General features: G+C 43.1%; 1 protein-coding gene across 6 annotated transcripts in view; it reads right to left on the bottom strand.

The window, feature by feature from the left end:
- The window catches only part of LOC147010863 (teneurin-3-like), a 417,211-nt gene that overhangs the window by 379,065 nt on the left and 14,044 nt on the right, over positions 1–24,102 (bottom strand). The window lies entirely within an intron of this gene.

Genomic DNA, 24,102 nt, shown 5'->3' with positions numbered 1-24,102 from the left:
TTGGGTCAAAAATGTTAGGAAGTACATAACAAATTGCATTTACCAAGCTGCTACAAAATTACTGGTAGCTATAAGCTTGATTTTATAACCATAGAATAAGTTTACCAAGATGGCCCTATGATATAAAAATCAATAGCAAAAGCCAGTTTGTGTTCAGTATACAGAACATCAAAGGTCGTGAGGAAGTACATAACATTTTAAAGAAATCTGCACTTTTAATCCTAAGATGTTAGTTTGGTTCATCACAGCATGTATTTCTATGGTTAAGTTTATGTGCCTATTATATTTATGACCTGAATGAACACTGATCAATTTGTTAATTTCATATGACCTTGACCTCTTCGCTCAAGGTCAAATATCAGGTAAATAAAATATTCTCCATATATGTGGTTTCCAATTAGTGTATAATACAAATCTAAGCCATCAGACCAATTTTAGAATGATATGAGTGGTTCCTTGATACAGATAATTGATACTCTTTGGGTCTATTTGACCTTGAACCTGTCAGAGCAATAGAAAGAGGAAGAATTAAGCTCTGCCCAAATAGATCCTGAATCCCATGATGTTGGCTAACAAATGATACGCAAAACTTAATCATACAATGACTTTCATTTTTTGGTCCCCCGTGTCCTAAATGTGTATATAATACCTTGCTACAAGCCTATAACCAATTTACTGAAGATTGAAGGAAGGTTAACATATTCCAAAATTCTTCCCTTCAAATGGCCATTTTGGCATGTCATATTACTGCAACACCTCAACATATTAACAGAATATAAAGTTACCAACATAAATAAAATACTATGATGAATCATTATACAAATAAAACACAATTATTTTCTTACTGGAATTTCACTAATCAATATTCATATAAAATAAATCAGACAATTAGTTTATGCTTAGAAGTTTGGAAGCCTCATGGGTGCTGATATGTTATAGTTTATCTCCATTTATTGCTATGGAACTTAAAATAGCAAAAACACAAAACTTAAAAAGCTATTCTAGCCAGAAGTACAAAGCTACTAAAACCAAATATACAACACATTTTGTAATATGTACATGTGAATCTTAACAGTCCAATTCCAGGGTAGCCATTTTCTTTTCAATACTACATGTAACTAGTAAATTAGTACTACTATATTTGTTAAAACTACATAACAATCACTATTTTATAGTGCTATCAAGAGCTGACATGTATATCTAATGAAGAAAAATAAATATTTTAAACTACTTCAAGTAAGTCACTTCTAAACAACACCTTGAAAAAAACAGTCACAAATTACACATTATAATACATCCTCAGCATCACTTTCTGGATCAGGCAGGATTGTGTTAGAGCAGTGTAGGCCTTTACATTCTCCACATGCTGGAGAACATTCTAGGCCAAATTTTCCACATGAGCATTACTGTGTACTACAGTTAGTTCTGCAATTGCAGTTGAAGGCTTCCAGAAGATTGTCAGGTGCAGTCTTCAAGTTAGTGTCCACAGGTACCATCTTACCATTGATGACATAGCCTTGTCAGTAGAAGATATTTCAATTGAGCTTGGATAAAATTCCTGTGGCTGCTTCACTAATTTCACATCACTTTTAATAAGTTTGGCTGCGGTTTCTATAATTCTTAATTTCTCTTCATCATAGTCATACTTCTTGGGTTTGGAGTAGAAGTCATGGATGATAGAAGATGCTTTATGTCAAAATGTAATCACATTTTCTTTTCCACTAATCTCAGTGATGGTTATGTTGTCTCGAAAATGTTTCTCAAGTCTATGTTTCATGTAGGTAAATCCATATGGTTCAATTCCAGTCTCAACCAATATCTCTTCCATTTTGTTTATAAGATCCTGTATTGAGATTTGTTCCTCATCATTGACCTCCAAATACATGACCACCTGATTAAAAGCATCTTCCCTTGCCGAATCAGGAGGTCTACCCTGCTTAAATCGTTTCGGTTGGATTTTATCATCTGCCATGAACTGTTGTGGTACCTGCTTTCCTGTTCCAAAATTTGTGCTGCAAAGGTTGTGGTATACTGCATCTGCAGCATGCAAATCTTGTGCAAACTCAAGTCTACCATTCACAATTTCTGACCACAAATCCTTGTGTTCATTGCAACATTTCTTCATTTTATCTTGAAAATCCATTGATCTGACTGGAATAAGTTTATGTCTTTTTACCTTGCCATGGAATGTATCTGGATGCTCACAGAATATGCAGTTATCTTTATAAATAAATGTATTTCCTGTGGATTGGCGTGTACTTGGTGTATTACTGAAAGAAACAGTCACATTCTCGCTTTCTGCTGGAATGAGCTATACACTTTGTAGAACAGAAGTCCTTTCTACACTTGACATGCACAACTTGTCCAGGAACAGTACTTGTACTGCGAGACCGCAATGCATTAGCTTTTGCAATGCCTTCACATCCTTTGGTACCTAACGTTGCAGTTTTTTGTCCACTCAATAGAGGTTCCTTACAGAAGACACACTTGTCCATCTTTAATAGATTACTTCAACCTGAGAGAAACAAAAACATGATTAGAATTTTAAATAAAGATGTTCCAGACTTTTAGGTGAGTGAGAACCTTTTCAGAATTCTCACCTATCCCCTGGATATACTTTTGCCCTACCCCCACACCCTTCTGATTCTCTCTCCCCGATGCATATTTAATTGAACAGCCCTCAGCCCCTTTCAATCATTAGTACATTTATTGCATCTTCTATGGCAACCACAATAACATAGGACAAAGTAAATAGACCATTCAGTTATCTTTACTAGGGAATTAAATCTGAAATGGTCATACATCCAAAAATAACTATTTTGGTCAGATTCTCCAAACATTATCAACTCTAAAAACACTAATCTTAGGTCAATACCATTACATGTGGTATTGTTAGAAATGTATTTTCATTATGAATCTGTTGATACCTCTATATTAGAGATAAGTTTTGAATTGTTCACAATATTACCATAAATCTAGACCCTACCCCAAAATTTTATTTTATGATATTTGTGGAAAAATGCTGCCTCAAACTGAGGTCAAAATGGAAATGTTCCAATGCCCTGATTTAAGGTGACTTTTAGTATGTCATTCTACAACATATTTGGAGTGGAAAAAAAACATGAATGATTACTATTGCAATTTGTGGTGGGTAAATCACTATTTTGACCAGTCTATAACTCAGGTATATGTAAAGGCCATTTGGCCCTTTGGGCCTGTGCCATAATCCCTATTAGAGCAGGTAATTGACCTCCGGCAGAGAAATTGGTAAAGGATACTGGCACACAATGGCATTCTCTTTTCAAAAGATACAGTGGGATCTTGCACATACAGATGGGACAGGTGGCTTTATGTCATCACACAAGGGGCAGGTAGCACCCCCAACTGGTACTTCACTTGACTATTCGTTTTAATGGCTTACCATAATACACCGCAAATCAGAAAGTTAAAATGTAGAAAGTACGTTGCAAAGGTGACGTTTTCTTTGTCCATCACGGTTAGCACATTGCTCTTGAGTCTGAGCCCCAGGTAAGATGGTGGATATTCATTCATTAGGGCAAGAATTTGGAATTTGGACATGGTGCCGGCAATAGCTCGCTTACTCTGAGCAAAGGACACCGTGGGATCTTTAACGTCCACCAGCTAATGCCGGTTGATGGGACACCCAGTTTAACCCATGGTACACACATTGATGAATCACGAGACGGTGGTGTTAGGGTTAAACAAATCCTTTGTTTAGTCTTCAGCTCTCTATTAAGTGTTCATATCATTATTTCCCATTGAAAGAAGGTTGGAGTTGGGGAGCATAGGGAATAAAAGGCAAAGACTTGCTGTGGAGTGGAACAAGGGGAGTTGAGGGAAGGGGTATGTGGAATGTTCAGGACAAAGAGTTGGTGTGGGGGTGGGGAGTTGTGTGAGTATAGGGGGATAAAATGAGTTTAAAATAAAGAAATTAAGGAGGAGAAGGGAAGAGGGTTATGGAAAGAAGGGAGGGTATGGAAGCATGATGAGAGAGAGATTTTTATAAGGGAAAAGTTGGGAAGGTGTTGGAGAAACGGAAGAAGTGGGAAAGCGGATCAACAACATCCAGTGGCATGAGGACAGGGTGGTGCGGGACAAAGGTGGGGCAGAGGGAGGAGTCAAAATGTCATAATTTTTGTTGTGATCATTTTAAAATATACACTGGATATAAGACTCATGGAGGATGTACTGGAGTCAGATGCAGTAACTATTAGTGGGCATTAGTGTACTTTCACATGAGTAGACCAATGACAAACATAGTATAGCAGATTTGAACCCGGGTTCGAGACATCATGAGCCAGAGAGAACACAAACTAATCAATCATTAGTTAAAAGTAAAAGTGAGTGATTTCTATATTACCTTTCACAATAAGTTTCGAATCACTGCTCTTCTTGAACCTACTTATGATCTGTCCATGTCCATCTTTTCCACCATTGGTCTAGCACTGTCCACACGTAGATAGCTTGGGAGGTTGAGATTCCCGACAGTTCACTTTGCAGGGTCCTGCATGTGCTCGCGGTACAGCTCGGCTGTATTCAAGATCTCCAGATCGGGTAAGTTGCACATTTGCCGAGGGTGCGTTACCTGGTTTGGGGGGGGGGGGGTCATGGGACCCCAGTTAAACGGTTGTTGGACGGACGGACACTGGGACTTGTGGTCGCTCAATAAGCATTTGCAGTTGTGCCATAGTCATCATAGTTGCGACGTAACCCACCGTGGGGTGAAGTTATTCGCTGCCGGTGACCTCAGGTCCGGGTGAGCTCGAGAGAAACCAAATATTTTCCCCTCGTAGTAGGTTCGACCTACGAGACCATCACAATATATGTACTGTATATATATATATATATATATATATATATATATATATATATATATATATATATATATATATATATATATATATATATATATATATATATATATACGACTGGTCGAAGGTTTTAGAACATCCCCATTTTTCCAGTTTTTCATGAAATTTAAGCAGTTCAAGTCGAGTGAATAACCTGAAATGGTACAAAGCTCAGCGGTAAGCTGCCAGAGGTTAAAAAAAAGTTTAGGTTACCAACAACTGAAAAATAACGTAAATTTCAGAGTTGTTAAAAAAGACCCTTTTCAGGGAACAAGAAATGGGTGAGCAACTGCAGCTGTTCCGCAGCAATGGAAGTAAATCAAGCCTTGACAGTTGATGCAAACAATTCCTACAGGTGTCCCAACTTTTGTTGATTAGTTACAAACCCTCTGTCTGTGTAAAAACAGTGGTGGAACAGACAGGATTGCGACACCCTCTGAAGCATTATTTGGACAATATTGCACTGCAGGAAATAGTATATTGCTATCAAAATGGTGAGAAAAAGACAATTAACAAATAAAGACAGACAGATCATTATAACCCTGAAAAGTGTAGGTCTGTCCTTTGGAGAAATTGCAAAGAAGCCAAGGTGTGCAAGGTGCAAAGAGGCCAGTGAGTACAGTTTCCTACACCATCAAAAGGCACTTGGAAACTGGAGGAAATTGACAGGAAGAGGTCTGGCAGACCCAAAGTCACAACACAATTAGAAGACAAGTTTCTGAGAGTCAACTGCTTGCATGATAGGCGGCTCGCAGGACAGCAGCTTCAAGCACAGCTTAACACTGGTCGAAGTAAGGAAGTCTCAGTTTCAACTGTGAAGAGAAGACTTTGAGCTGCAGGTTTGACAAGTCAAGTGGCAGTAAGAAAGGCATTGCTAAGATGGCAAAAATAAGAAAAAGAGGCTTGCCTGGGCCATGAATCACCACCAGTGGACTGCTGAAGACTGGAAGAAGGTCTTATGGACCGATGAATCAAAATTTGAAATCTTCGGTTCATCACACAGGGTTTTTGAACGCCGTCAAGTAGGCGAAAGGATGGTTCCTCAGTGTGTGACACCAACTGTCAAACATGGAGGAGGAAGCGTGATGATCTGGGGCTCTTTTGCTGGATCCAGAGTCGGCGACTTGCACAGTGACTGGCACCCTGAACCAAAAGGGCTACCACAGCATTTTGCAGCGCCATGCAATATCCTCTGGTCTACGACTAGTTGGTCAGGGGTTCATCCTACAGCAAGATAATGACCCAAAACACCTCCAGGCTATGTCAGAACTACATTCGAAGAAAAGAACAAGACGGTAGGCTTCAAATCATGGAATGGCCAGCACAGTCTCCAGACTTAAATCTCATTGAGCTGATTTGAGAGGAACTGGACAGAAGGGTGAAAGCAAAGCAACCATGAAAGTGCAACACATTTGTGGGAACTTCCACAACAGTGTTGGGAAGAACTTTCCGAACAATATTTGATTTCCATTGTAGAAAGAATGCCACGAGTATGTTCGGCTGTTATATCTGCAAAATGTGGTGACTTTGATGAGTCAAAAATTTAGATTAAATTTTGTTCAACAAAACGATTCCATGATTTCTTTTTTATCTGCAATTATTTATTTTTTCTATGCTTTAATTTCAGAGTACATTGAAACATTAAACTGCATAAATTTCAGTAAAAACTGGAAAAATGGGGGTGTTCTAAAACTTTTGACTGGTCATGTATATGTATCTATATATATATATATATATATATATATATATATATATATATATATATATATATATATATATATATATATATATATATATGTGGTGAAGAATCAGTTAAAAAATAAATAATTCTCGTATCCAGATCTGGATTCAGATCTTCACCAAAATTGAAACCCTTCTTCCTTGTCACACACTCAACGAGTCCACCAAGTTTCGTCCGAATCCGTCCACAACGTTTTGAGACATCGTGCTATATATCAGTTTAGCACCATCTCTCAATGGTGAAGAATCACTTAAAAAATTATCAGATCCGGATCCGGATTTCGATCTTCACCAAAATCGAAGAATTTCTTCGTTGTCACACACCAAACATATCCACCAAGTTTCATCCGAATCAGTCTCAATTTTTTGAGATGTCATGCAAATATCATTTTAGCCCGATCGCTCAATGATGAAGAATCAATTAAAAATTAAACAATTATTGTATCCAGATGTCGATTCGGATCTTCACCAAAATTGAATCACTTCTTTCTCGTGGCACTCCCAACCTGTGCACCGAGTTTCGTGTGAATCAATCAATAACCTTTTGAGTATTGTGCTACATATCGTTTTCAAAGTACATACCTCTCAAAGGGGAAGAATAACTTAAAAAATTCTCAGATCCGGATCTGGATTCGGATCTTCACCAAAATTTTGCGTTGCCGTTCTTGTCCGATCACCTACACATAAAATAAATTTCAGAACGATTGCTTGAAAACTGTGGCCAAAAATCGTTTGACAAACAGACAGACAAACAAACAGACAATCAAACAGACAAACAAACAGCCAAACAAACAAACAGACAGACAAACGCTGCAGACCAATATACTTGGCAAAAAAAAAAAATTATCAAATTTTTTCGCCAAATAACAAATGCTACAGACCAACATACTTTCCCAAAAAGTAACAAACAGACAGGAGTGAAAACATAACCTCCGTCTATCGCAGACGGCAGAGGGAACTGCTAATACTGCTCTAATGGTCGCAATTATTCCCACCTTCTTGGTCTCTGGCCCAAGTCTTTGATGATCAGGGTGGACAGGCCTGACTTTCGATTCACGGTGATTATGGCAGGAATTTGTACTTAGTTCAGGGTGCTGGCGACAACTCACCTTCTCTTCAGGAAAAACAACGTGCAATCTTCAATGTGCACCAATGCTAGCAGACAAGGGACATCTTAACGTCCATCCCATAGGGATGGCACACTTGTCAGACTGACGTGATGGCCTAAAGGTACACACACTCGCCGCTAAGCTGTCTAGCCTGGGTTTGAACCCCGACCCAGCTATAAACTGTCATCCCTGTGTTTCACAGGCAGGGTGATTCATAAATGTGTGCCATCCCTTGGATGGAATTTAAACAGGCGTCCCGTCTGCCAGCTTTCGTTGGTGGACATTAAAGGTTCCGCGGTGTCTTCCGGGAAGAGTAGGCGAGCTATTGCTGGCACCATGAACAAATTCCAAATTCCTGCCCTAACCAGCAGAGGGCATTGCATCAGCAGCTCAGCCAATGATGCTACCCCACAGGTTTGTGCTGCATACAAACAAAAGAAGAAGATGCTTGTTTATGCAATAACCTATCTGTGAAGTACCAATTCAAACGTTTAGAGTCGGCAGTGGGTCTCGACCCCAAACTAGACTAGTGAAAGGTAAGTGCACTGTTTCTGTACCATTCTGAAACACACCTTGATCGAAAAATATGTTCCCACACATAAAAATATATATAGCATTGTATTTCCAGGGCCATTTGTTATCACATCATATTTCCTTAATAATCTAATATGAGCAAGCTGAAATAACTGAGGTTTAAAGTCAGGTATCATTAGTGAATAGTGGTCACTTACATCGGTCTCTTTCGCACGTCAATGATCCTTAAGAATGGCCATGATGGAGTGCTAAATACTGCCATAAGATTGGGTTACCATCATTCAGCTGCTCCTTATGTGCCCACACTGTGACATCGCATTGTATGAGCTAAAAACGTGGTAGAGCCAATGCCATGATATCAATGATCAAGTTGTGCAGCATTACGAACGAGCCCTTCTCACACTGCTTCCAGGAATTTCATGTTGCTACCAGAAGCGATCATACTGCCACCGGGAGCATTCTTACTGCGACCAGGAGTGATCGTGCTGCGACCAGAAGCGTTCGTACTTCTACCTGTGAGTGGTCATGCCGATACCAGAAGGTTATCCTGATATCATGAGTGATCATGCTGCTACGATGAGTGATAATCATGCGACCAGGAATGATGATTATTTTTGTACACAGAGTCGAGGCTCATACAGGAGCTAGAATACAGAATGGACCATGACATGATAGAATGAAAAATAAAAAAGTGAAAATCAGGAGGATGGGGAGAGGGGAAACATACCGACAGCAGGGAAGAGTGACAAAATGGAGGGAGACTTTGAGGAAGAAAGGACATGAGGGAGAACGAGAACAAGGGGAGGGGAAGGAGGACACAGGGGGTAAATGAGGCCGAGGTCACATTTGCCACGGCAGCTGTGGGGTCTCCAAAATCTGCGGCCACTAGCAATTATACGGCGGCCGCAGTATTTCCAAGGTCACACAATGTAGCAGTCACATATGTTTTTATTTTTCGGGGAGCCGCACGGCATATTTATAAATTGTGGAGACTGCAAATGTGGGGGTGCCGTACGGTCTTTCATTTGATGTCGCACGGTGACCTTAGGGCATCGCTGCGGCGGCCATATAATTTTCAAGGCAGATGCAAGGTGCCCGCAGGGGGACCGCAGGGGCGCCATGCGAACATGCGGTCAGACAGACGGTAACGAGTGGGTATATATACCAATTCTTTTTTTTACTGAAATAAAAATATACCAGTATATATAACTGAATGTACTATAACTATAATATACCGTGGTGCCCCCAGAATCCGAACGCCCCATTGTTTGAACAAATTGGAATCCGAACAATTTTTTCAAGAAAATTTTGCCCTAAAAGCCTAATACATTTTAAAAAACCGAACACAACGTAGAGTTCATGTTTGTTCACGTGTCTCCCCCACCTGTTTGAGCCGCATCTTCGCTCTTTGTTCATTCAGTTCGTCGGTGGAAGTCATCGTGAAAGCATCTCTCGTGTGTCGATCGATACCTTAGGCCTCAGTCACATTTGCTCTACGGCGAGGATACGGCGGCCGTACGCCCTCTGAATTGACAGAAACGTGCGGCGGCCGCAGAGAAACTGAGGTGGCCTCAGGGTGGCCCTTCGCCGTATGGCTATATTTTACAGGTCATAAGGTCGCCATGGAATTATAACGCGGAGTTATAACTTTTTTTAATTTCTCCGTTCGCCGTAGAAATTCGACAAGCCGAAACAAAAGAACTGGTTTAAAAAAAATAATAATAATTAACCCATTCGTTACCGTCCGTCTGGCCGCACGTTCGGCTTAGGGTCCCCCTGCGGTCGCCTTGCGGGCACCTTGCGTCTGCCTTCAAAATTCTATGGCCGCCGCAGGAACGCCCTAAGGTCACCGTGCGACATCAAATCAAAGACCGTACGGCACACCCATGTTTTCGGTCTCCACAATTTATAAATATGCCGTGCGGCTACCCAAAAAATAACAGGTATAAATGTGTCCAAGAGCAGCATCCAAAACCTAAAAGGTTTTGTCGGCTAAAAAAAAAAAAATTAAATAAAAAAAAAAAAAAACAACAACAACAACAACTTCCGATATTTCGTCACGTGCCTTCATAAAGCCAATAGCAAAACCCGTCATAATGTATTTACGTATTTACGATATATCGTGTATTTACGAAATATATAATGTATTTACTAAATTACAATACGATAAATGGAATAATCTTTAAATAGTAACGTCAACTTTTCGAAACTTTAAAGCAAATGTCCGAATATATTTACAAGTTCATGATAGACACTCTCAAAAGGCACCGTCTATGTGAGGATGTGTACATGTGCTCAGTATTTAAGGCGATCCGGATCTTGTAGATACAAGAGCCGAGTCCGAGATATTAAGGTTTTGTCTTCAGAAAAAGAAGAAGAAGAAGAAGAAGAAGGTTAGGAAGAAGAAGAAGAACGCCGAGCTCTCTATGAGCAGCGTTCGCAACGCGAGATGCTGCTAAAAACATGTGACCGCTACATTGTGTGACCGTGGAAATACTGCGGACGCTTTATAATTGCTAGTGCCCGTACATTTTGTAGACCCTCCGGCCGCCGAGCCAAATGTGACAGGCCTTACCTCGTGTTTTCACCTTCATTTGTGATGTTTGTTTTTTTTAATCATCTTGTGTTTTAATTAATAACAAAAAAGCAATCCAATCGCGTGCTGTGACGGACTGTCGGGCAAGGATTGAATTTCACAGCAAAACCAGTTGTAATTTGTAATATCCATGATTACGTCAGCCCGATGCGTTTGATGAAAGTGATTGTGGTTCTGCGGGCATCATGTTTGATGAGCTGCCCTGGGGACAGCGCTCTCGCAGAGTGCGCTAGAGATCGGAACCCAGGCCGGAGCACGAGCCTGTGTGGACCTTTGGATGTGGTGATTGTACCAGTTGACATACAATACACCGCCACCGAAGGTCATTTACTCATCTTATTTTACCTTAAACATGGGGAATTTCAGTTTAAAGTGTCTTGAAAGTGGGTTTTTTTGGGGTCCACGAACGGATTAATTCACTCCATTATTTCTTATTGGGAAAATATTTTTGGAATCCGAACTTTTTGCAATCCGAACAGCCTCCTGGAACGAATTAAATTGGGATTCTGGGGGCACCACTGTGCATAGGCAAACAACTATACTCCGATCTCTAGCGGTAGCGCACGGTGGACGCACGGTCGACGCAGACTGCCACGGAGGCCGTATGTAGGTACATGGCGGGCGTAGGGGAACCGTGCGTTGACCCTGCGTTGCCCGCAGGTAGTCACACAGACCGCAAGGCCACCGTACGGCGACCGTGGAAATAGTGCGGCCGCCGTAATTTTTTGGGGGTTGGGAAAATTCATTTTTCATTGATAAGAGCTTACGGCAGCCGCACGAATAACGCAAGCCCACCGTACGCCCTAAGTACGGTCGACGTGAAACACATCTACATCATAGCTCGGCTTGTCGAATTGCTACGGCGAACGTAGAAATGAAAAAAGTTATAACTCCGCGCTATAATTCCACAGCGACCCTACGGCCTGTAAAATATAGCCAAACGGCGTAGGGCCTCCCTGAGGCCACCTCAGTTTCTCTGCGGCCGCCGCACGTTTCTGTCAATTCAGAGGGCGTACGGCCGCCGTATCCTCGCCGTAGAGCAAATGTGACCTAGGCCTGAGATGGACACAGGCACAAACTCTCAATCACAGAAGTGGAAGGGAAAACCAGGGAAACGGCAGATATTTAACAAAAAAACAACAAAAGAGGAGGGTGATTGAGCAGGAGAAGCCTTATAACCTGGAAACCCAGAAAGAGGTGGGCTTGTGGAGGGTTAATGAGTGTAGAAAATATCATGGTTATGGATGGAGGATGACCTAAGATGGTGGCGAACAGCTGCCTTGAAGCCCTGGAGAGAATGAGATTGAACAGACTGAGGAAGTTGGTTCAACAGGTGAGTGGGAAGAGGAACGAACGAGTGGAGGTGAGCATTGAGCCTGGATTCTTGGAGTTTCACCAGAAGTGTGTTCTTGGCAGACCGGTGCACCCTCCAGAAACATGGGGGGGGGGGGGGGTGGAGCACATAGAGCCGAGTGTGCCAGACCAAAAAGGAGATGGTAGAAGACAGATGATTGACCTGTCTGCGATGTGAATATAATAGGCTCAGAGACTCAGCTTCATGACGGGAGAGCTAATGATTTTGAAGGCATTGGTTTCCATGATGTCAAGCTGAGCAAGGTGTGAGGCAGCGGTGTCAGCCCAAAAAGGAGAGCAATACTCCATCAAGCTGAGAATAAAGGCTTTGTAAGTAGTTAAACGTTCAGATGTGCCAAGGAAAGATTTTGCACAATGGAAGATGCCCAGGAGCTATGCTGCTGCGAGGAACTCATGCTACTGGATTGAGAAAGTTGCTTTACAAGATGCTTACTCCGAAGGGGACAAGTGTGAGCAGTTCATCAGATAAGTGGGATTGTTTCACAAGTGTAATCCTGAAACCTCTTTGCCACATTATAATTTACAGAGCAATCTCTACCTTAAGGTAAAGTCATCAAGTCTCCAGCTTGAGGTACAAGCTACTCCAACAATTGAGGCTCTTTTCCATATTGTCCATTTACAACAAATAAGTGTACAACAAGGATGATTGTAACCAGAGGGCCCTCCGCAACCAACAATAAATCAAAGTGAGTACGTAGACAAAAAAGGATATCTCCAGAACACCTAATAGGACTATTGTAACTTGACGTTCATCAGTAACCAACAATAAACAAACATTGGTGTACAAAAAGGACAATTGTGATTGAATGTTCATCGATAACTAACAGTAAATAAAGGTTAGTGAACATAAAGGATGACTGTACCTTGACATCCCTCAAGGTAACCAACAGTAAACCAACGTAAGTGCACATTAACGAGGTTGGTAACTCGACATCCCTCAGTAACTACCAGTAAACCATGATAAGCATAGAATAAAGACGATTTTAATTTGAAGTCCTTCAGGAAACAGCAGTAAACCAAGGTAAGTGTACAGTAAATAATCAAACTCAATGACCCTCTGAGAGCAACAATAAGCCAAGATGAATAAAGTGTCAAACTAGAAGGGCACTCGGAAGAGCGCGTACCTCCGCCACGTAATGCCTGATCCACGAGAAAATATCGGGCCCAATACATTTTTGAAATATCATGCTATCCAGTATGAAATATTTTGGCCCTAATCTCTCAGTGGTGAAGAATCACTTTAAAAATTAAATAATTCTCAAATACAGATCCGGAATCGGATCTTCACCAAAATCGAATCACTTCGTCATGGTCATACACCCAACGTGTCCACCGTTTCATCCGAATCCGTCCACAACTTTTTGAGATATCGTGCTATATATCATTTTTAGCCACATCTCTCAAAGGTGAAAAACCACTTTAAAAAAATTATCAGCTCCGGATCCGGATTCGGATCTTCACCAAAATCTAATCAGTTCGTTGTTGTCACACACCCAACCTGTCTAAAAAATTTCATCCAGATCCGTCCACAACAACTTTTTGAGATACTCTACACGGCCAAACAGACAAACAGACAGAAGGGGTGAAAACATAACCTCCTCCACCTTCGGTGGTGGAGGTAACAACGCATTTAGACCAACCTTCTTGTGCTGCAACACCATTTGAACATTTTTGCACAATGCATTACATCGCACACAAACATCACCCAGAACACACCCCTCATAAACCATATATGCATATATACCAAGGAAAATCAAAACGATTGGAGAAAAGGAAGTCTTTCATTTTGAAAAGGTTCATGTTTCACATTGAAAAGACAATTTCTGCTCAAAATAAAAAAGATGATGTTCGCAAGGATTGTTGATGGGAATTATTCCTCAATAATCACATCCAAAGAACGGTGAGCATTTGATGTATGTGAACACTAACAGCATGTTATGATGCTCAGTCGGTAGTGGAATAACAGAAGGTAAACACACTCCCGACTGAAAGCGATGTTATTATTGGACCCAATTGGTGGGAATTTTTAAAGTGACAATGACAGAAGCGACCGAGAAATTGAAGGTCACTGTGCATGAAAGCTACACACCATGGTTTTTAATTATGTTAAAAATGTGGGCCAGAGAGACCTGGAGAGGTCAAGGTTAGGCGGTGGTTAACATGGACTTTGTGTGAATGAATAAACGTCAATTGAAGTGCTCATTTATAGAAACAAGTGACCAATGGACCAAGAACCGTACATTTAAATGGTTTAAAAAAAATAAATAAAAAGTATGAAATTCTATAAATATGTCTCCCATTTGTGGGTTTACATGATGCATCATTAGTGATGCAAAGACATCATGCTTTTGGACCAAAATAAATGTATCACGTGGTCAGAGAGGTCCATATATTGAAAAGTGAAAGTGTGCTTGACAATATTACCAAGTACATGCCTTTCTTGAGATGCATGCACGAAGCAAGCACTTCGAGGAATGCTTTGTGGTATTCACTTTGATGTGGGGTTGAAATGATATCCCCGAGGTCGCATATTCGCCCTTACGTTTGGTGGTGGACCATGCAGAAATCTACGCTGGATTAGATTCCTGACTCCACTATAAGCACTCACCACGGCGTTTTGTAGGCAAGGCACTGCATCAATGGGAACGCCATTACCAAGAGAAACGTCAAGCCGGGTCCCGTCTGCCAGCATTTGCTGTTGCCATTTTCCTTGCACTTCACATCCCCCGGTATCTTTTGAAGAGTAGGTCATTGTGTGCTAGCACCCTGGCCAAATTCGAAATTCCAACTGTAACTATCACCCCTGGGTGGATGATGCCAAACCACCGAGGTAGTCCTTGACACGGGAATGCTTCGCTGGCATCGACGACCTGGAAAGGATATTGACTCTAACAACCTTGTTGTGGCATTTATTCGCCGGTGTGTAGCTGTCGATCACATTGGATTAATCCCTTGGTTATCAGCAGGTGATAATTGCAAAAACTGCAATGCCTTCACGTCATGGTAAAGAAGGAAGAACCAAATTGATCGGTCACAGTAAAAAATCAAGTGTCCACAAAGCCAGAGCAGCCTTAACCTAGATTATTTGCACACACTTGATGAACCTAATGGTTTCCTCCTATTGAAGTTCCTTGTGTCTGATATCTCTGAATGGACACGAGACTTAATAAATATCACAGCATCACTCGGTACTGAGATTTAATGTGAATGTGCAGTTCGCGATCCATTTACAAAGGTTTTTGAAGCACACCTTCCGCCATGTTCCTTGGCCAAAATTATATCAACAAATCCACAAAGTTGCCAATTATGGCATAAAGCCAATATTTGAAGAATTAAGAAAAGTAGATTCCAGAGAAATCTGTGCTTTGGAGTTGCACCGTGTAAAGGATGTCGTCGAACTTGCTATTAGATGAAGGGTTTCTAATACCATTTTAAGCAGGCGAGGTAGATTGATGCCCGATCGACATTTCTACACTTTATTACAAAAAGCTTGATCGTACTACGAACCAATTACGCATAACTTTCTTCCTTACTTTCTTAAAGATGACATCATATCAGATCCGTTAAAAGACAACATCACCTGATATTTTTCCTAAAACTGCTCATCAATCAGACACACTTTTCTCAAATACAAATGGCTGAAAGTGCGGCCTGTTTGGGGTGAAGGTCACAAAAGCAGCACTTCCTTGCTTTGTTGAGTAACCAACGCCAATCTTGAAGAGCAGTTTTACTTTCTTCGACGAAAGCTTTTTCCTGTATTGATCACAACTTAATGCTTCAAATCAAAAAATCATTGATCAAAGCTTGGAGCTTAACAGACCCGTTTTCTTTCGTGAAATAGACCATTAAACAACGCAGGCAAAGGCACTGGGTGGCGCTGGAGTCGCGCAAGGTGTGACCGAGTCATGCGACGATTTTAAGTCATATTATGCTGAACATTCACAGTTGGATTTTGTTGTACGAGATATCGTTTATATTTCATGCAACAAAATGTTGCCGTGCATGCGGCTTTCTATCATGCCGTGCCCAACATTTCATGGATTGCACCAATATCAGACATGATCAATTTGCATGCGCGAGCTACGTCGTGGCTCTTTAACGAGGTATTCCGCATCACCCGAGTGAGCCAGGTAGGTCATGTATTCGAATAGTGAATAACGCTGGACCCAAGCTGCAGCATTATGTGCGGTGTTCACGTTTTTACCATCACGTGCTACAGCGGAGCAAGTCGTACATCGTACGACTGAAATGCGCTGTGTACCCCGAGTTCAAGCCATTGTCTGCAACGTGTGCCTGAACTCAGACTTGTGTTATTCCTTGCTCCAACAAAACATCTTAAAGTTCAAATACATATCACACTACTGCAGCTCCTAATTAAGGTGATATTATGATCAGAATGGAATAGTGAAATAAAGGAATGTTTTTGGTCTGAAATAATAATGAGATTGTCCTGCGAGTGTTAATTTTTAGCGATACAAGTTACAGTTAAAGTAAGGACCTGATTCGGAGCATGTTAAAGAAAATGAGGCAAAATATCGAATTAAAAGTTGCATTCATTGTGCTCGACCATATTTAGAGCGTCCAGACTCACTGAAACGTATCAGTTAATTGAAACCGAACATGTGTCAGATGAGGCGATTACTCAATATTCTCAGTGTTGGACTGCTCAACCACGCGTTCGCAAAATTACATTGTTTGGAAGCTCAGCATTTGATAAACCTTCGGATGGGTTTTGGTGAGCCACATGACCAGCACATGAGTGGAGGAGATTTTGCAGCAGTTACAATGAGCAGAGGGAATGCTGAAGATTCGCTTGAACTTTGGCTGAGAAATGCTCGGGAATTGCATTGTGCTATTTCTTTTACTTCAGGTTGTTGCACTTGAAGTTTATGTTTTGGATTTGAACTTACAGGCTCTTCAAATAATCTTTAAAACGTTACCAGTATTCACGAATAATGCATCTGACTTTCTTATTCGTCAAAGGATCATATCGTGAAAAATTAATTTAGTTTTTAGAAACGTGTGTGTGTGTGTGTGTGTGTGTGTGTGTGTGTGTGTGTGTGTATGTGTGTGTGTATGTGTGTGTGTATGTGTGTGTGTGTACAGGTAGTGAACAAGAAAATGCAAACACCAATGTAAAGTCACTTAATAGGGTGTTGGGCCACCATGTGTGGCCAGAACGGCCTGTATGCGCCGTGGCAGAGTCCACCAGGTCAGGTCAGGTATGGGAGCATGTGCCAGAACAGCGCGTCGCTGCGTCCACTTTCCGCCGGTACTCCAGGGGCCTCCGTCTGGCCATCCCCCAGGCAGATACCAGGCCCAGCCCCATCTCCTTGAGATGCTGGTCAACCTGCTGCAACCACGAGGCATGTGGTCGGCCCATTGGCCTCCTCCACTCATGGGACTCCCTCGCTGAGAGAATCTGGTGAGCAGGATCAGCGTCGGGAAAACGAGCCACATGTCCATGCAGCCGCAACTGATGCTCACGGACCATGCAGGCAACAAATCTCATTTGAGTCTTTCTCAGCAACCGCTCGTTGGACACAAAATCTGACCAGCGATAGCCAGGGATTCTCCGAAGAGACCTAGTACCAAAGGAATTAAGTCTCCGTCTCAGATCATTGGTCAGAGTCCAAGTCTCGCACCCATAGAGCAAGACTGGAAGTACCAAGGACCTGAAGAATCGGACTTTCGTCCTCCTGCACAGGTACCGGCAGCGCCACACCCCATGATCCAGTGAATCCATGACTCCCCAGGCCCGACACAGACGTCTATCGACCTCTGACTCACAGCCAGCAGAGACATGAATATCACTGCCAAGGTAAGTGAATCTCTCCACGACCTCAACATCCTCACCACAAACAGACACAGACAGGACAGCAGCATCCAAGATGTCATTGAAAGCCTGGATCTTAGTTTTGACCCAAGAAACCCGTAATCCCAGCGGCTCCGACTCCTCATTCAGCACCTCGAGGGCCCCCAAAAGGATATCTAAAGTCTCCGCAAAGATGACTGCATCATCTGCGAAATCAAGGTCCGAGATCTTGACATTCCCAAACGATGCATCGCAGCTTGATCTTTCCGACATCTTAAAATCCAGGCCATAAAAGTGCTGAAAAGTGTGGGGGCCAGTACACACCCATGACAAACTCCAGTGACAACTGGAAATAAGTCAGAGGTGGTACCACCACACTTCACAGCACTCTCAGTACCATAGTAGAGTTCAGACATCAGATAGATCAGTTTTGGTGGCACCCCACGAAGACCAAGAATCCTCCAGAGGACATCCCGATTCAGGGAATCGAACGCTTAACAGAGATCAACATAGGCTGCAAGCAGCCCCTGCCGAAACTCTCATCTGCGTTCGGTGAGGACACGAAGAGCAAGGATACGGTCAATCGTTGACCTCTTTGGTGTAAAGCCTGACTGCTCTGGACGCTGGTGCTCAAGCAGATGGTGGCGAACCCTATCAAGAATTATCCAAGCAAAGACCTTGCCCGGCACTGAGAGCAGCGTCACCCCTCGGTAGTTGTTGCAGTCTTGGCGATCACCCTTCCCTTTCCAGAGAGGGACAACAAGGCCCCTCTTCCAATCAGTTGGGATGATGCCTGTGTTCTAGGCAGAACGACACGAGTGCAGCATTTCCACCAGTCTTGAGAAGTTCAGCATGGATGCCACAGATCCCTGGAGCTTTACCCCGTTTCAACCGGTTCACTGCAGCCCGTGTTTCCACAAGCGAAGGTGGACCACAGTTGATTGGAGGGTCAGCAACAGGGATTGCAACACCCTTGACGTCCAACTCGACAGCTGGGGGATCAGCCTGGTCAACCGCTCAAAGTAACCGGCCCAGCGGGCCTTCACTTCAGACTCCTCTGTAAAGAGCCGACCAATCTCTGCTCTAACTGCAGTGCTCCGAGGGATGGGCTTGGATGAACGCAATGCGCGAATGCCCCTGTAAGGGGGACGAGAATCACCTGTCCACAGGTGATGCTCTACCCTCTCACAGATTCCGCGCATATAGGCCTCCTTGTCCACCCTTAGTGCACGTACAGTTTTACGCCTCAGCTCCCTGAACAGCTCAGCTCTGCCATTCAGCCTGGCCCCGCGACTCTGGTTCATGGTATCCAGTGTCCCTTGAGAGACTTCTTTGCCCTGCGGTGAGTTCCAAGACATCCACCAGCAACATCAAGGATGGTGGTCTTGAAGGCACTCCACAACTCTTCAGGACCCCCCTAAGCACCCAGACACCCCGAATGTCCACTCAGCCTGTTCGCAAACTCCTCAGCTACTCTCTCATCCTTGAGCTTGCCAACATCCAGCCTCGGCTGGGATGGTACCATTCTCCAGGATTTAAGGTGCAGCTTTGGAGTTGCTACAACAAGCCGGTGGTCAATATTGAGGAACTGAGCACTCCGGTAGACCCTGCAGTTCTGGATCATCCTCCAGCGACTGTCAACGAGGACATGGTCAATCTCCTTTACCACACCGCCAGCGTTGGAATACCAAGTCCAACGATGAGCTTGTGGGCGCTAAAACCATGAACCAGCCACCCTAAGTCCATGACTTCTTGCAAAGTCAGGGAACTTAGTGCTATTCTGGTTCATAGCTCCTGACCCATGGGGACCAACACATGTCTCATAACCATTTCTATCAGTTCCAGTGGATGCATTGAAATCCCCGAAGACTAGAAGTGTATCTCGTCTGGGGCACTGATCAACCACAGACTTGAGCGTGGCGTAGAATGTGTCCTTCACGGTGATGTCACTCGCCTCAGTCGAAGCATAGACAGAGACCAGAGAAATGACACCTCAGGAGTGACGAATCCTTAGTCTCATAATACGCTCGTTGACTGGTGTTACCTCAATTATCATTGGGGTCAGCTTATTGGACACAGCTACAGCAACTCCTTGAGTATGGTAACCATCAGAGCGACCAGACCAATAGTAGGTGTAACCACCCACCATTATCTCGCCGCAGTCTGGTCTCCGAACCTCAGGGAGTGCTGCAATATCAATGTCCAAACACTTGATCTCAGATGATAACAGAGACAGGTGATCATCCTCTCTTTGGGATAGGACATTCCAGGCACCCACCCGAAGGGACCGCCTCAGGTTAACCCAATGAGACCACCGTCTGGTGGACGACACCTCAGCAACACTCCGACACACTCTCCCGCAATCTGACCCAGGGATGTTACCGTGTGGTTTCCCTCCTATCATCAAAGATTGGGGGTCCCGAAGGCTTTGCCCCAATCCCGTCATCCGGTGAGCCGCCCTGCTAAGGTAAGCTGCACAGGAGGTACTCCCACGGAGTGGATTTTCAAATTTTTTTTGCGTTTTTGTGTTTTTCGGAATGAAGGGTTTTACGGTGGTCGGAGTGCAAATCCTGCCACCAACCTCCTAATAAGAAGTAACCCAACTGCAGGAGGATATTCGCAGACACAGTTGGGCACGAGATATGGATGGCCGTTGGCTTACAAGGAGCTCCTCCGCCCTTTGACAGGTTTTGTTTTTAATCCTGCTGGGTGTCCATATCCAAACACCCTCCTCACCACAAAATCTGGTGGGGGAGACGCTTTGGTCGCCGACAACCCGACCATGGAACAGGTTGGTACAGGTTTACATGGTACCTGTAGCAGGTCACAGATCTGACCTGACCTGACCTGACACCTGAAAGAGTCCACCAACTGTGTTATAATGCACATATACAATATACAATGCAAGTATGCTTGATGCATAGATACACATCACATCCGTAACATGACGTAGGGGAGGAGTCTGGCAGGAGGAGCCGGAGTGATGGAAGTGCTGTTGTGAGCTCTCGAGGCACAGCCTTATTATCTGATACCAAAGTAGTGACTGGTTTGCTTTATACTGTAATAAACAGTTGAGCCTTTGCTGTTGTGGAATGCTTGGAAGCGCCCAATGCGACCACCAACTTCTGGAATTCTGCAGGAAGGATGTGGCACCATTCGTCCACGAGAAAGTCAATCAACTGACACCTGTTTGATGGAGGTGGTAAAAGCTGTCTCAGACGTCATTCCAGAATATCCCATAAATGCTTGATTGGCTTCATATCTGGTGACTGAGAAGACCATGACATATGGATAACATCAGTGTCATGTTCATCAAACCATTGGGTGACCACATGTAGATGGGGGCATTGCCATCCTGGAAGACACCCTTCCCAGCAGGAAAGAAATGCTATAACATGGGGTGTAAATGATCACTCAGTACCAATATTGGCAGTACCAGTACCAAGTAGCGATTGGCATTGACCTTACCTTCTAAGGAAATTAATGCACCCAAACCATGCCAGGAAAATTCAACCCACACCATTGCAGAACCACCCGACCCATTCACTGTTGGAACCAAGCACTCTAGGTGCATATCCCACAACTTCAGCTTTACACAAAAGTTATTTAGGTTTGCGCCACATGTGCACTTGTCCGTTTGTTGAGAACATGGTGAAAGATGATTCATCTGACCATATCACATTTCTCCACTGCCGGTATTCCATTGCCTGTGATGTTTGCACCACTGAATTCGCAAACAAGCATTGCCAGGTGTGATGAACGATTTGTGCACTGCAACCTAACTATGGACGATGGTATCCCACTCTGTGGAGTTCTCGGTGAACTATTTTTGATAAAAATTAGTTGCTCGCGCCACAGGTTGAAATTTACAGTCAATTGATCTGCAGTTGCTCACATGTTTTTCCTTGCACTTACAATTAATGCAAGGATATCACGATCCTGGAATATGTGCTTCTGCCCACTGTTGCCATTTGCTGATGTCTTTTCCTCAGAGTTCCATGCCAAGATCACCTTCGACACCATTGCTTTTAAAATATCAGTAATTTGAGCTGTCTGTCAATGGAGCTCCTGCCAAATGCACCTCAACAATCACCCCTCTCTCAAAGTTACTGAGGTCTCGTCATGCAGTCATGCGAGACATAATCACGGGCACCCAGGCCTGTGCAGCATATTTATACATGGCCTTAAGCATGATGGGATGTAATTTGCTAAATTCACACATGGGCCACATCTGTGTGGAAGCCTTTGCTTTCAATATACTTGGTGTCCCTCATTTATCCAGGTGCAATCGGGAATTATACTGACTCCAATCTGTCGATTCCTCAAAAATTGCTGATATCGGCCAATCACTAACATATGTGTGTGCGTGTGTGTGTGCATGTATTGTTCGTAAAGCATAACATATTCTCTCTGCTAATTCCCCTACCTACACCTCTGTCTCTGTCTCTGTCTCTGTCTCTGTCTCTGTCTCTGTCTCTGTCTCTGTCTCTGTCTCTGTCTCTGTCTCTGTCTCTGTCTCTCTCTCTCTCTCTCTCTCTCTCTCTCTCTCTCTCTCTCTCTCTCTCTCTCTCTCTCTCTCTCTCTCTCTCTCTCTCTCTTTGTTTGTCCCACCCTTGCTCTACCCCCTCGCAATACAGTGCAGCACCCTACTCCCACACCTATCTCTCCTCCTCCTCCCACACATATCTTTCCTCCTCTTCCTCCTCCCCCCCTCCCCCACCCATTTCTCTGTCTCTGTCTCTCTGTCTCTGTACATATCTGGATGGTGGTTATGTCCGGACGGGAATTTGTCTACAAACGTGTCTAAGCGGTGTTTTTCTCTGGACAGCTTGGCTCCAGACACATCCGGGTGGTGTTTGTCTCCAGATGCATCTGGGCAGTGATTGTCTCCAGATGCGTCAGAGCAGTGCTTGTCTCCGGACGTGTCCGGGCGGTGTTTGTCTCTGGATGTGTCCGGGCGGTGTTTGTCTCCAGATGTCTCGAGGCAGTGTTTGTCTCAAGACATGTCCAGGTGGTGTTTGTTTCTGGGAGATATTTATAGTACGACTGGTAGAAAATGGATTTATGACATTAGTGTTTCCATCTTCACTGTTATTCTATGCAGAATCATTTTGATGAGACGATATGAATCGTAATTGATGCTTCACTGCACGTCTGCCTTCCCTTCCCCCACCACCCCTCCCCTTTCACTCTCTCCCTCACTCCTCGCTCCCCTACCGCTCACTCTCCCTCACTCCTCGCTCTTCTACCCCTCCTCTCTCTTTCCCCTTCCCCCTCTTCACTCTCCCCTCTCTCACTCTCCCCCTTCTTTTTCTCCCCCCCCCTCCCAGTAGTCATGTCAGCAAAGCGATAGGTGGTATTTGCTGGTGAACATATAAATAAATGAAAAAAATATAAATGAAAAAAATTAATGCAGGTGAGCAACCTGAGACAATGGGGAAGCATGGTAATTTTGCGTGCTGATGGATATCAAAGCCGATATACAAGGTAAAACGGCCGTAAATGAAAAAAAAAATGAAAAAAATGCAGGTGAGTGATCCGAGACAAGAGGGAAGCACGGTAATTTTGAGTGCTGACGGACATCAAAGCCGATACACAAGAAAAATCATAGAACTGTCGGAAAGCATCTGGAAATGAAAATATAAATGAAAACTATAAAAATATACAAATGAAAATAAATAAATAAAAACAAATGCAGATGAGCGACTGGAGACAATGGGCTCCTATAAATACGGTTCATTGTTGCTTACAATGTGAAAGCATACCCCACTAATACACACATATATATATATATATATATATATATATATATATATATATATATATATGTATATATATATATTTATATATATATATATATATATATATACATATATATATACATATATATATATATATATTCATCACGAAGGATTGAAGTACAAATCAACATATTGTGTCCAACACGTTTCTGGCTGTGCAACCCCGAGTAATCTTTACCTCTCGCCTTTTGCTGACGTCAGTCAACAAGGATGTGCTACCCACCTCACAAACCAGCAATGTTATTTATGAGTTTAAGTGCCG

The sequence above is a fragment of the Eptatretus burgeri genome, chromosome 16, assembly GCF_056783735.1.
Source record: "Eptatretus burgeri isolate ZD-2024b chromosome 16, Ebu_testis_v1, whole genome shotgun sequence".
Lineage (NCBI taxonomy): Eukaryota > Metazoa > Chordata > Myxini > Myxiniformes > Myxinidae > Eptatretus > Eptatretus burgeri.
This window is presented reverse-complemented; position numbering and strand designations above follow the sequence as displayed.